The 15,422-nt window shown below is 38.8% G+C and overlaps 1 long non-coding RNA gene across 1 annotated transcript in view; it reads left to right on the top strand.

Moving 5' to 3' along the window:
• Positions 1-303: 303 nt before the first annotated feature.
• The window catches only part of LOC134739157 (uncharacterized), a 48,022-nt gene continuing 32,903 nt past the window's right edge, over positions 304-15,422 (top strand). The window contains exons 1-2 of the long non-coding RNA XR_010125681.1: positions 304-558; positions 5,286-5,406. This is a non-coding gene — a long non-coding RNA (uncharacterized LOC134739157). The remainder of the gene's footprint in view (positions 559-5,285; positions 5,407-15,422) is intronic.

Here is a 15,422-nt window from a genome sequence, read left to right on the forward strand (position 1 = left end):
ATCAATTATTCATACTTCATTTTGACTTTGTGTTTTCTCAAGCAAGTGACTTATCTTTAATGTGGGTGTTTTTATATTGCCTTGGAAGGGAAATGTTTATTAGCTACCTTTCTCTTACTTTTAATCAACACCCAAACCCCATCAGCATTCTTTCTTCTGATGCCTCATTTGTCTACTGTAGCCTGAAAATGAAATATCTGCAAAGAGCACTATATTAAAATGCAATGAACACTCCTCTGTCAGAAGGCCATGAGCTGAGATTTTCTGGTGTCTGGGGAAAGCTATGACCCCATCATCCATGCTTCTGCCCTCAGTCTCCTTTTTATGCATGCATATGCTTGGGTATGGGACGTAGACAAACAGTTTCAGCAGCTGACATCCTCTGAGTTCAGGGGAAAAGTTATGATTATTCTTGGTGATTGTAGCTTTTTGCAGCAGAAGAGTCATATCATGCAAAACTTACGAATGAAGAGAACTGGCAGTTGTGATGAGTGGTTCTTCTCTTCTGTGGTATGAAAAGGAGTCAACCTGGGTACATCCCCTATTTCCAGAAGACAGGTATGTTACTCAAAATAGAGTCATAAATTAATTAAGTGGCTTTGAAATCTGGGCATTTTTGTTATAATTAAAGGGATTTTATATACATTGTTTACTATGGTATTTTCAGGACCTAGAAGAGCACCAGGAAAATGGTAAGTGCTCAGTGAATGATGATGAATCAATGAGAAAAAAATCACTTTAACTTTCTGGGCAATGGTCACCTCATTGTTCCCAATCTTAGTTTAGAGGGTGCCCAGCCATGACCTCTAGATGTGGAGCAACTAGGACTCAGCTTATTATCAGAGCAACTTCCCTCTGACCATGGTAATTGATTCAAGAATGAGTTCAGGGGTGTGGCAATTCCAGGTACTTCTGGAAAGTGAGAAAAGTGGTCTAGGGCTAGGATTTCGTATTATACCTATAATAGGGTATAGACTAAATTTTAGTATTTTTGAAAGTTAAAAAAATAAAACCTCACATTAAAAAAAGATAGCACCACTGCACTCCAGCCTGGGTGACAGAGAGAGACTCCGTCTCAAAAAAAAAAAAAAAGTTACCAGCAGTTCTGCCTTCTAGGGTAAAAATGGTAATTAACTTTGAAGTAGACTATCGTCTGTTTCGAGAAGAGCCGTTTAGCATGCCTTTCTGGTTTATGTCAATGTGAATATTTTGTGTAACAAGGGAAAATCTGAAATGATAAGATTTCTGTAGAGTAAGGTAAACTGAGGACATCTTTTAATAGAATTTACTCCTCCAGATAATTTCCATTACAGAAATTTTCCTTAAACTTTCCTATGCCTATACATTATCACATCATCTCATGGAATTGCATGTGTCTGTCCTTCAGTAGTTGCTTAGAAGAACAGGAGGACTAGAGGGACATGTGGCCTGACTATCCATCACTTCTCCCACACTCCCTAAGGAAATACTGTGAAAGAAGAGGATTGTGGTTGGTATATAAACCCTGGACTATATTATTAGTGCCTTAGCATTATTTTATCTAATACTAAATGATCCAGACAAGAAACATATTATCAGATTATTGAGGCATTTTTTTTCTTTTGGGGAATAAGAAGTTGGACTCTATCCCTAGAGTTAGAAGAAGGTGTTTCCCTGAGAGAAATGGATATGCACTTTTTCAGTCATCTTGGGGCAAAGCTGATCTAGAGATGGATTTAGAGAGGAAACCTTGCAATTGGGTGATGAACTAATTTTCTACTATTTCTGAGTCTAGAGAGTTGGCCATGAGCTTGAAAGATGGAAATACCTGGTTTGTGGTCAGTTGGGCCATGTAACATAGAGATTAGCCTGGACATAGGCAAAAGGGACACTGAGGTTGGGTGTGAGTGTCTGATGCTAAGAGAATCCACTGCTGTAGCAAGTTTATGGTCTCTTCATTATCCCCAGGTCTTCAGTGAAGTCTTGTTAAAAGTTACAAGAGTTGGTCTCAGCTATGCTATGGGTGAAAGGACAATAGAGTGGGATGGAGGAGTTACCATTCCTTTATTAATTATAGAGTACCTATTATGATCTGGACATGCTCCTATGCACTAGAAATGAACAAACTTTCAAGTTTCAACAAACTTGAAAAAGCCCCTTATTGTCACCTTATATATTATTTGTTTGTTTATTCATTTTATTAAATGTCTTCATTTATTAGATTGCATGTTCCATGAGATAAGTACAGAGAAAAAAATAACAAAGGAGGGTGAGGGATAGAGAGTGATTGGTGAGTATGGAAGGTCCTTGAATGAGTGATTTGTAACTGGAGCTCTGAAGGAAGTGAGGGAGCAAGCCAGGTGGATATCTGATGGAGAGTATCTCAGGCAGAGGCCAGCAATTGCTAAGACCCTAAAGTAGAGGCACTGTTATTGTGTGTCTCAGTTCATTCATGCTGCTATAAGAAAATATCACAAACTGTATAATTTATAAATAATAGAAAATTACTTCTCATAGTTCTGGAGTCTGTGAAGTCCAAGATCAAGGTATTGGCCAGTTCGGTGTCTGGTGAGGGTCTGGTCTCTGCTCCTAAGATGGTGCCTTGTTGCTGCATCCTCCTGAGGGAATGAAAGCTGTGTCCTTACACATCAGGATGGAGAGAAGGGCAAAGGGGCCTAGCTAGTCCTCTCTGGCCCTCCTATAAGGGCACTAATCCCATTCATGAGGGCTCTGCCCTTGTGACTTAATTAGCTACTAAAGGCCCCACCTCTTAATACTATCATATTGGGGTTTAAGTTCCAGCATATTAATTTTGGAGACACACATGCATTCAAATCATTCAAATCATAGTGCTTTGTTTGAGGAACCTCAGTAATAAATCCAAAAGACCAAGAGCACAGTCAGTTAAGCGGAGGCTAGTAGGAGAGGAAATCAGCAAAGTAAGGAGTATTTTAGGTCATCACAAATACTTTAGGTATTTCTTTGAATAAGATGGAAAGGTCTCAGAGTGCTTTTAACAGAACTGACATAATCTAACTTACATTTTAAAAGGATAACTCTGGCTAAGGAGTGGAAAATGGACTCTAGAGAATAATAGCAAAGCAGGGAGACCAGTTGGGTAGTTTCTGCAATAATCCAGGTGATGGCTGGCTTTAGGTCAATGACTTCATTCTCAGCCCACACTCAGTCCAATTCTCTCAGTCGTTAAATTTGGTTTATTCCTTTATGCTAGCACTCTTCACATCTGTCTCTATCCGTGGATAGAGACAAGCTGTCAAGCTTGCAGCTAGCATTTATATTTAGAAAGCTCTCTTTATACCTAATAGATGTTCAATACTGTTCTGTTAAAATAAGTATAAATATATCTGGCTATGGAAAAAAGGAGTATAATCCCTTGATACTTATTAAGACATTGAGATAGATAATCTTCAGTTAAGGTGAATTCAGAACCTAAAGCAGACAGGTGCTTGGCAGAACAGGGATCTACAGATAGGGGCAATCAGAGAAAGAAAGGCTTTACAGTAATAAGTGTAAATCTTCCAGGAAGCAGTTGGCTCCTAAGATATTTTTTCTGCTTAGAACCCTCTCACCACAGTGTGAAATAGGCATCCATTGGTTGGGGTGGGTTGGGGTTGGGTGTGTGAGTCACACCTCTTGAAATTTCCATATTGCTTGGATTTGTGCAATAGGCATGAGGAACAGAAATAGATACAGCAAGTGCAACAGAAAGGATTACTTCACTTTGCATGATTGAGGCAGATATTGTGTACATAAGGGACTCGATTTTGAGAAATTGTGTCTAGAATGTAAGTGGCCTGCAATAAGTCTATCAGCTCTGCTACTAGGTGGCAGAATAATAACCAGCATTTATTGAGTGCTTATAGCCTGGGCCAATAACTTAATATTTATTAATAATTATTATCCTTAGATCATTTCTTCAAAAATGTTACCATCTTAAGAAGAAACTAAGGCTGTAAGACATTACGTAGCTTTCCTAAAATTACATGATTATTAAGCTGTGAAGGCAGAATTCAATATCATGTCAGTCTGGCTCCTTAGTCTATACTCCCTATAGCACTTGGCTCCAGACTTCAATAACAAGGTCAGAGATAAGATTTGATATAAAGAAATATCATAAGATTAAAAGAGATTTTGTACAAGAACCTTCAGAAGATACTGCCCCAACCACCTCTCTTTAAGGATTCAAGTATTCTTAATAAGTGGAATATGAGTAGTAAGCACATAAACCATATAGTAGTTGAATTTGATATAGTATTTGTAACTGACATTTATACTTAACAGCCAGTAAACTATATCTAATTAATTCTACAATGTGCAACACTTTTTAAATAACTCTTTTGCTGTCTTCTGTAGATTCCTAGGTCAGAAGAAACTCCAGGGAAAAGGAGTGTCTATACTAATAATACTGTTATTATCTCAGTTTCTTATTTGGATTCACAAACATCTACTTATTAAATTGGTACAAAAGTGATTGTGGTTTTGGCATTGAAAGTAACGGCAAAAACCACAATCACTTTTGCATCAGCCTAGCATTTGCCCTGCAGATACCCCTGGGTGCTAGATTAAAGTTGCCATGAGGACTGACCATGTAGAATGGTGTTTCTCAAAGTAGAATCCTTGGACCACTCACAGTAGTATCACACAGGGAGTTCGCTGAAAATGTGTAGTCCTGGATCTCACTTCAGACCTATTGGATTAGAATCTTTGATAGAATCTTAGATAGGCCCACAAATCGATAAACTCTCCAAAGGTTTCTTATCAGTGGTATGCTCCTAAATGTTTAGCATTTGGCTCTTGGGGGAGGGAAGAAAACCCTGACTTACAGCATTTACCAGTTTTTATCAGGGACTATTTTCACTACTCTATAGTTCAAGCTTGCAGCTAACATTTATATTTAGCAAGCTCTGGTTTACCTCGCCTCCTTTCCAGCGAACAGTTAAATCTTTCTGTTTGATAATTGCTGCCAGTCACACCTCTCCTCCTTCCCTTCTTCTCCCCTTCTCCCTGCAGCCAATTCTCCTCTTTTTGGTGAGTGTATTCCTTCCTCCCACAGCACTAGGGGGATGTCCACTAGTTCTCATTTGTGTTCTACATGTAGCTTCATTTTGCATGTGGCTAGCAAAGCTGGAATTTCCAGTGCAGCTTCTCCACCTTTTCTTCTGAAATAACAATTATGTAAAAAGAGGCTACAAGAATAAAGGAAACTTGAGGAACTGATCAGATCTGGGAAAGGAAGGCTGCTGCCTTAGACTGGAAGCTGATTAGCTGTCGTCTCTTCACGCCAGAGAGAAGTGACCCAAAGTTCTCCACCCCAACCACAGAGTCAAACATATTGCCTCCTTCACCCTGAGGTTGACCTCAGAGCCAGGTGCAGTCCTGTCTTCCACCTCATCATGCTGTCACCAGGTAATGCATCCCTGTCATATTCTTCTCAATAAACCTTGTAATGCCTGCTCTTCTCAACACCTGGGGCCTGACCCATGAGCAACGATCTCAGAAAGATGACCCTGAAGTTTCTTTCGTCTGTTGCAGGATTATCATTATACATCAGTGGGCTTTTCTTTTCCCAGTAGGTAATCAGTTTGGTGGCTACAGAGCCCTGTGGCATGAAGAGTGTAAGGATCTGAATCACATGCCCTGGCTTATCCTGCTGTGAAACTTCAGTTGAGGTGTTCACAGTGCAGCCTTCCATTTTCCACCCATAAAAGACAAATAGTGACGTCATAAAAGCTCCCACCCAGAGACACACACACACACACACACACACACACACACACACACACAACCATTTCATGGACATATTTAAAAGATAAATAGGTATATTCGTGTTGTCAGTCCTGGACCAATCCTTTAGTTGGCTGGATAACAATGTTGGAATTGTTTGGCATGCCTTGTAAAGGTGTAGGATTTTTCAGAGAGCTTAGAATGGGCACCTGGTCTTTTCACCACCAGAAGGAGATGGTGACTGCTGAAACTGTCCAAAACAAAATCTTCTCAAGTACACTGTTCTTGCAGTGAGGACATAGCTTTATCCCAACCAAATTCTTCAACTAATCCCATGTTTTCTTGGTTTGTCCTCACAATAGATGAAGGACAGTTGGCCATGATTTCTGGTATAAATGTCTGTCTCATAGGCCAGAGACCATCATTAAGTTATTCCTTGGTCTTTTCCCATTCCATGAGCATGGCCTAAGTACTGAATGCCAAGTGAATACTCATGTGAATAAAGCAAAACTCTACCCACAAGAATAATAATACAAGCACCAAAATAGGTAAAACATGAAGTGGAAAATTATAAGAAAGAAGAAGATGGATGCCAAGATGGGAATGCATGTAATGGAGTAGCATAAAAATTCCTTTTTTTTTTTTTTTTTTTTTAAAAGAGAGAGTCTTGCTCTTGTTGCCCGGGCTGCAGTGCAGTACGGTGGTACGATCTCGGCTCACTGCAACCTCTGCCTCCTTGGTTCAAGCGTTTCTCATGCCTCAGCTTCCTGAGTAGCTGGGATTACAGGCATGCACCACCATACCCAGCTAATTTTATGTATTTTTAGTAGAGATGGGGTTTCACCATGTTGGCCAGGCTGGTCTTGAACTCCTGGCTTCAAGTGATCCACCTGCCTTGGCCTTCCAAAGTGCTGGGATTACAGGTGTTAACCACTGTGCCCAACCAAAAAGTTCCTCTTTTTCTTTTGCATTTTTTTACCAGATAGCTTAATAATCAAAGCATGTCTCTCTCTCTCTCTCTCTCTCATTTTTTTTTTATTATACTTTAAGTTTTAGGGTACATGTGCACAACGTGCAGGTTAGTTACATATGTATACATGTGCCATGTTGGTGTGCTGCACCCAGTAACTCATCATTTAACATTAGGTATATCTCCAAATGCTATCCCTCCCCGCTCTCCCCACCCCACAACAGGCCCCAGTGTGTGATGTTCCCCTTCCTGTGTCCATGTGTTCTCATTGTTCAATTCCCACCTATGAGTGAGAACATGTGGTGTTTGGTTTTCTGTCCTTGTGATAGTTTGCTGAGAATGATGGTTTCCAGCTTCATCCATGTCCCTACAAAGGACATGAACTCATCATTTTTTATGGCTGCATAGTATTCCATGGTGTATATGTGCCACATTTTCTTAATCCAGTCTATCATTGTTGGACATTTGGCTTGGTTCTGAGTCTCTGCTATTGTGAATAGTGCCGCAATAAACATACGTGTGCATGTGTCTTTATAGCAGCATGATTAATAATCCTTTGGGTATATACCCAGTAATGGGATGGCTGGGTCAAATGGTATTTCTAGTTCTAGATCCCTGAGGAATTGCCACACTGACTTTCATAATGGTTGAACTAGTTTACAGTCCCACCAACAGTGTAAAAGTGTTCCTATTTCTCCACACCCTCTCCAGCACCTGTTGTTTCCTGACTTTTTAATGATCGCCATTCTAACTGGTGTGAGATGGTATCTCATTGTGGTTTTGATTTGCATTTCTCTGATGGCCAGTGATGATGAGCATTTTTTCTTGTGTCTTTTGGCTGCATAAATGTCTTCTTTTGAGAAGTGTCTGTTCATATCCTCCACTCACTTTTTGATGGGGTTGTTTTTTTCTTGTAAATTTGTTGGAGTTCATTGTAGATTCTGGATATTAGCCCTTTGTCAGATGAGTAGATTGCAAAAATTTTCTCCCATTGTGTAGGTTGCCTTTTCGTTATGATGGTAGTTCCTTTTGCTGTGCAGAAGCTCTTTAGTTTAATTAGATCCCATTTGTCAATTTTGGCTTTTGTTGCCATTGCTTTTGGTGTTTTAGACATGAAGTCCTTGCCTATGCCTATGTCCTGAATGGTATTGCCTAGGTTTTCTTCTAGGGTTTTTATGGTTTTAGGTCTAACATTTAAGTCTTTAATCCATCTTGAATTAATTTTTGTATAAGGTGTAAGGATGGAAGAACATTCCATGCTCATGGGTAGGAAGAATCAATATCATGAAAATGGCCATACTGCCCAAGGTAATTTGTAGATTCAATGCATGTCTCTCTTAAAATCTTTTCAAATTGCATCCATATCATTTTTGTTGAGGAGCTCTCCTTCGAATCTGGTACCAGAGAAAGAGCTTAACCCAGAGTTCCCAAACTCTCTTGTGTCTTAATATGTTTTTCATGATACCCCTTGCCAATATTAGAATGTTTTTCATGATGCCCCTTGCCAATAAAAATTTATTTATTAACTAGTTGGACCAAAACAACTTAAAAAGTCTTTATGTCCTAGCAACTTAGTGGCTGCTTAAAAATTAATACACATAAATTGAAATAAAAAAGTTGTTAAAAATGTATTTCTTAAGTAAACACAATTGCTTACCAATGAGATGTGTGATTCTACCGCACAGCTTTGCAATCCTGGCATTCAGATTGGACATTAACACCCTCGTGTCCTATTCCACATTGATTTTTACATGGTCTTGCTTTTCATCACCTAGCTTTGCAAAGCAATGATATCATTGAAAGGATAAAATGTCTCTCAGTGCTGATATGAGTTTATGAGTGTGCCCCCAGAGAACCTCACCACATAGTTAGGAAACTGTGAGGCTAACTGATGTCAAATAAAGTGACAAATAAAAAAAATTCATGTTAATAATGTGGGAGGCTATGCGTGTATGGGGGCAGAGGTTATACAGGATGTCTCTTTATCTTCCTGTCAATTTTATGTGTGAATCTAAAACAACTCAAAAGAAGTCTTTTTTTAAAAAGAATATTTACTAACATAGTAATCACCTTGTATGATGAACAAATTGACTTATTATCAGACTGCGCAAGTTTGGCCTTGTGTAATTATTCCTCTACACCACTATACCAGCCCTTCTCAGATAAGCTCACCCTGCATGTACACTCATTCAATTCTTTTTTAGAGTGCAAGTTACTCCACCACACTGAGATAATGCCATGGTAAAAACAGAATACAGCTAGTTAAATTACAGGTTTGTATCTCAAACTTTAATCCAGGGTATCATGGCTTAATCCAAAACCATCTCTCTTTCTTCCTCTCTTTCATGTCCTTCCTCCCTCTTCCCTCTTCCTCTCTTTACTTGTTTCCTTCATTCATTCACTTTTTTACCAATTATATTAAGCATCTATAATATGTTGTGCAACTGTGCAAAGTACTGGGATCCTGTGCTGAGCAAGGAAGACTTGTTCCCTGTCACATGGGACTTAAAATCCACTTAATGATATACTTATTTATTCATTCAAGCAATGCATACTCATGTCGCACCCACTCTGTTTTGGGATCTTAGCAGTCACTGGGGTCACAGCGCTGAGTCACCAGTCAATTGCCCTTGAAATGTCCCAGGCACAGGCTCTTGATTTCCTATTGAAAGTCTCTTCTTTTCATCACCCAGACCTCTTTGTTCTCCCTGGGATATGCTGTGGGCTTTTTTTTTTTTTTTTTTTTGGTAGGGGAGGGGTCGGGGGGTCATCTCCCCAGGAACTCAATTCTCAATGAAATTACTTTTCTCCTAATTTCATGCCATTGCTCAGTTCCAATAGAGATGATATACATTGTTTTCCAGTTCGGCACCTATCAATTTACTTTTCCTGTAAGCTTCTACTGTTTGTCAGACAATTACTGGTATAGCTGTGATAACTATACTTACACAATACAGCAATATGCTTAAGGGAAACATTATTCTTTAAATAAAAAAGTTATCTTAATCACAACACACAGGATTGGAAGCCTCTTTTCATAACAGTTATAATATTTAACATATATGATAAAATTGTAATTACATAATATTCTTGCAGTGTAGTCATTGATTTGTTCATTCTTTCATTTGTTGTATATTTATTGGAATACACTTCAGATATGCAAGTAAACAAGACAATTCCTGCCCACTGGGTCTCATAGTCTAGTCAGAAAGATAGAAAATGAAGCATATACAGTATAATAAGTGACTGCATAGAAACATTTTTAGGAACTATAGTTACTGGTTAAATACTAAGCATGCAGTGACACACTATTACACAAGATTTTGTAATGACATAGACATTAAATCATGCATGAAGTAAAAAAGTATAAAATAGTATGTACAATATAACAACAACCAAAAAACTACTGGAAATACATATACCACAATATCAATAGTAATTATTCCTAAGTGATAGAATTGTAAATTATATTCATCTTGAAAATTTTAATCTTCTAGATCAGCACTGTCCAATAGAAATATAATGTAAGCTATATAAAATAAGTTAACATTTTCTAGTAGCTACATTTTAAAAGTAAAAATATATTAATTTTTATATTTTATTTAACCCAATATGTCAAAAAATATTAAACATGTAGTCAGTATAAACTCTAGTAATGAGGTGTTTACATTTCTTTTGTTCATTAGTCTTTGAAATCAGATACCATACCACTTATGAACCATAATCAATGGTTATGATCATTTGATATCATATGAGATCACTTATGATCTCACAAGTGAGATACCATCTTGCACCAGTCAGAGTGGTGATTATTAAAATGTCAGGAAATGCAACAAAAGCCAAAATTGACAAATGGGATCTAATTAAACTAAAGAGCTTCTGCACAGCAAAGGAAACTACCATCAGAGTGAACAGGCAACCTACAAAATGGGAGAACATTTTCGCAACTTACTCATCTGACAAAGGGCTAATATCCAGAATCTACAATGAACTCCAACAAATTTACAAGAAAAAAACAAACAACCCCATCAAAAAGTGGGCGAAGGACATGAACAGACACTTCTCAAAAGAAGACATTTATGCAGCCAAAAAACACATGAAAAAATGCTCACCATCACTGGCCATCAGAGAAATGCAAATCAAAACCACAATGAGATACCATCTCACACCAGTTAGAATGGCAATCATTAAAAAGTCAGGAAACAACAGGTGCTGGAGAGGATGTGGAGAAATAGGAACACTTTTACACTGTTGGTAGGACTGTAAACTAGTTCAACCCTTGTGGAAGTCAGTATGGCGATTCCTCAGGGATCTAGAACTAGAAATTCCATTCGACCCAGCCATCTCATTACTGGGTATATACCCAAAGGACTATAAATCATGCTGCTATAAAGACACATGCACACGTATGTTTATTGCTGCATTATTCACAATAGCAAAGACTTGGAACCAAGCCAAATGTCCAACAATGATAGACTGGATTAAGAAAATGTGGCACATATACACCATGGAATACTATGCAGCCATAAAAAATGATGAGTTCACGTCCTTTGTAGGGACATGGTTGAAACTGGGGATCATCATTCTTAGTAGACTATCGCGGGAACAAGGGACCGAGCACCGCATGTTCTCACTCGTGGGTGGGAGTTGAACAGTGGGAACGCATGGACACAGGAAGGGGAACATCACACTTCGGGGACTGTTGTGGGGTGGGGGGAGGGGGGAGGGATAGCATTGGGAGATATACCTAATGCTAGATGACAAGTTGGTGGGTGCAGCGCACCAGCATGGCACATGTATACATATGTAACTTACCTGCACATTGCGCACATGTACCATAAAACCTAAAGTATAATAATGATAATAATAATAATAATAAAAGAAAAAAAAAAAAGTACTGCCCTTCCCCCATTTAAAAAAAAAAAAAAAAAAAAGATGAAGTTGAACCCTTATCTAACACCATATAAAAATTAACTCAAAATGGATCCATTTCCTAAATATAAGACCTAAAATTATAAAACTCTCAGAAACATAGGCCAAAACTTTGTGGCGTTGGATTTGGCAATTATTGTTTGGATATGACACCAAAGGCATAGACAATGAAAGAAAAAGACAAATTGGACTTCATGAAAATTAAAAAAATTTGTTTATCAAAAGACACCATCAGCAGAGTTAAAAGACAACCCATAGAATGGGAGAAAATCTTTGCAAATCATATATCAGATAAGGGATTACTATCCAGAATATATGGAGAACTCCTAAAACTCAACAACAAGAAAGCAGATAACCTGATTTAAAAATGGGCAAAGGACTTGAGTAGGCATTCCTCCAAAGAAGATATACAAATGGCCAATAAGTACATGAAAAGATGCTCAGGTGTGTGGTGTTCCCCTTCCTGTGTCCATGTGTTCTCGTTGTTCAGTTCCCGCCTATGGGTGAGAGCGTGCGGTGTTTGGTTTTTTGGCCTTGCGATGGTTTGCTGAGAATGATGGTTTCCAGTTTCCGGGGACTGTTGTGGGGTGGGAGGAGGGGGGAGGGATAGCATTAGGAGATATACCTAATGTTAAATGACGAGTTAATGGGTGCAGCACACCCACATGGCACATGTATACATATGTAACAAACCTGCACGTTGTGCACATGTACCCTAAAACTTAAAGTATAATAATAAAAAAAAGAAACAAGCAAGACAACTAAAAAAAATAAATAAATAAAAAATAAAAAATAAAATAAAATAAAATAAAATGTCAGGAAACAACAGATGCTGGCGAGGCTGTGGAGAAATAGGAATGCTTTTACACTGTTGGTGAGAGTGTAGTTCAACCATTGTGGAAGTCAGTGTGGTGATTCCTCAAGGATCTAGAACCAGAAATACCATTTGACCCGGCAATCCCATTACTGGATATATACCCAAAGGATTATAAATCATTCTACTATAAAGATACATGCACATGTATGTTCATTGTAGCACTATTTACAATAGCAAAGACTTGGAACCAACCCACATGCCCATCAGTGATAGACTGGATAAAGAAAATGTGGCACATCTACACCATGGAATACTGTGCAGCCATAAACATGGATGAAGCTGGAAGCCATCATTCTCAGCAAACTAACCCAGGAAGAGAAAACCAAACACCACATGTTCTCACTCTTAAGTGGGAGTTGAACAATGAGAACACATGGACACAGGAAGGGAAACATCATGCACTGGGGCCTGTCGGGGGATGGAGGGCAAGGGGAGGGAGAGCATTAGGACAAATACCTAATGCATGTGGGGCTGAAAACCTAGTTGGCAGGTTGATAGGTGCAGCAAACCACAATGGCACATGTATACCTATGTAACAAACCTGCATGTTCTGCACATGTATCCAAGAACTTAGAGTAAAATTTTTAAAAAATTCAGATATGTATTTTCAATTCAGAGTAGCTGCACTTTAAGGGCTCAGTAGCCACAAATGGCTAATGGCTATTGTTTAGACAGAAAGTTCTAAATGTTCTACAATGAACTCGCATTCCATTTGTTATAAGGAAAAACAAACAGTTTTTTAAAAACTGCTGTTGGAAAAGGAAAGAATTAAATGACAAAAGTACTATGTGTGTAATAAGAGGGGAAATGAAAGTCTATCTGTCTGTTTGGAAGTTAAGTTGAAGCAGAGATTGAAAAGATGAGTGAGATTTTGCCAAATAGATAAGAGGGTAAAAAGAGTGTTGCATGTATAGGGAATGTAGCTTCTTCAAGGCTACGGAGATGAGATCAAGATTGAGGAATTGCCACTTGTTTGGGGACCTGCAGTAGTTCCATGTGTCTGGAACATTTGGTGATGAAGTGATGGCAAGAATGAAGCTTCATAGACATGTGTGGCAAATCATCAAGGACCTTGCAAGTCACAAGGAAATTTGACTCAATGGAAAGCCACTGAAGGGCTTTGAGCATGGGCATGACATGATTATGCATACATATATATAACATGCACATTTTTAAAAAAGATATAATATTGACAGTACTGGTCAGGATAATGGTGGAAAGGTAGAGGCAAAGAAACTAGTTAATGTCCCATGTTAAAGGTGACAGAAAGTAAGATATTGTGGAGGTGGGATACCATGCACTGGTGTTTAATTGAGAGAGAAAAAAGTAACTTATAAGATAATTCTTAGGTTCTAGGGAAAGCACTAAAGGTAAGTTTGGAGCTGGCCTGAGTGCCAGGAGGGTAGTGGTGTGTTCATTCACCAAGCATGGGAATGCTAATACATTTCTGGGGGAAAGGCAATGAATTCAGATTTATGATGAGTGAGGTTCAGGTGCCTCTTAGACATTGAGGTGGACACATTCAGGAAAAGGATAAAAATGGGTCAGGAGACCAGGAAGAAGTCTTGTCTCTACTTTTTGTTGTTATTGTTCATTTTTCATTCATTTTTCCAGCCCTATAGTCCACTCTCATTCCCTGACATATTACTAATGATACTCTGCCATCTTTTTCCTTTTTATCTTACAAGTTATCCATGATTCTTTCATTTGCCTTTCAATCCCCATTTAAATACCAGTAATAATAATTCATAAAATTTATTGGATGCTTCCAATGTGCCATGCTGTATTTAAGTGTATTGTATGAATCATCTCATTTATTCCTCATAACAGCACTTTACAGGGTTTTACAGATGAAGAAACTGAGGTTCAGAGAACTCAGAGTAGTTTGGCATGGTCCCATCTCTGGTATGGGTGGAGCTGGAATTCAAACTCAGGTGACTTGGCATTCCCTAATGACTCTCAACTTTACGTCTTAGGCCTAAGGTAATTCTGTATCAAGTGCTTCTCTTAAACTCCATATTTGTGTGTTGAAGTTCTTATTGGGCATTACTACCCTTTGGCGGTTGCCATTGTAAGCAAAACCCCTTCCTGATCTGGCCTTACCCATCTGGTCTTATCTTGTACCTCTCTCCTTCTCACACTCTACACTTGGGCTCTGCTGAACTACTGGCAGCCGAGCAAAAACACATACAGTAATTGATCTCATGGTACCCCACATATATCCATCCTTTGAGATCAAGGCATACATTTCCACAGATGCCAGGATTGTTGATTGTTGCCCACTTATAGCTGAGAATTTCTGGGAGAATTGCCCTCCACCAGAAGGAGGTACCAGGCACAAAGTTACACCCTCAACCCATGTGAGCAGCCTGTATTACATGACTGATTGGTGTAGGAGTATAAGGCCCAGTCCTTTTTCATCCAAGAGGGACAACTCTGAGGCCACTGCAGCTCAAGAGCTTCTCCCATAGGATTGGCTGAGTCCTCTGTTGGAACTCCACTGCTGTTTTAACTTCTTCCTCCACCTTATCATGCTCCCTTCACTCTCTGACAAGTGGTTTTCTTTCCAAGAGCCCTCTCCATAAATATGCATTCAAATATATACCCCACAGTCTGTTTCCTGAGAAGTCTGACCTAAAACAGTTGGTACCAGAGTGGTGCTAGGCAGTGGCTCTAAAATGAGATTTTGGAGCTATATTACTCTTTGGCTGGCTGGTGGTGAGGACCTCATTACTGGTGGTAGGTGAATTTTGATAGCTCATGGAATGCTGTAGCAAATGTTAAATCTTTCATCAGTAGCAAACTGAGATGGAATACTGAAAGGGAATATACCGATGGGTGTACTGCCTCAGACATTTGAAAAATTCTAGGAAAGAAGTAATTAAGACTGTGGATTCATATGGCTTTGGCTGAGTGCTG

This window comes from Pongo pygmaeus, chromosome 2 (genome assembly GCF_028885625.2).
Source record: "Pongo pygmaeus isolate AG05252 chromosome 2, NHGRI_mPonPyg2-v2.0_pri, whole genome shotgun sequence".
NCBI lineage: Eukaryota > Metazoa > Chordata > Mammalia > Primates > Hominidae > Pongo > Pongo pygmaeus.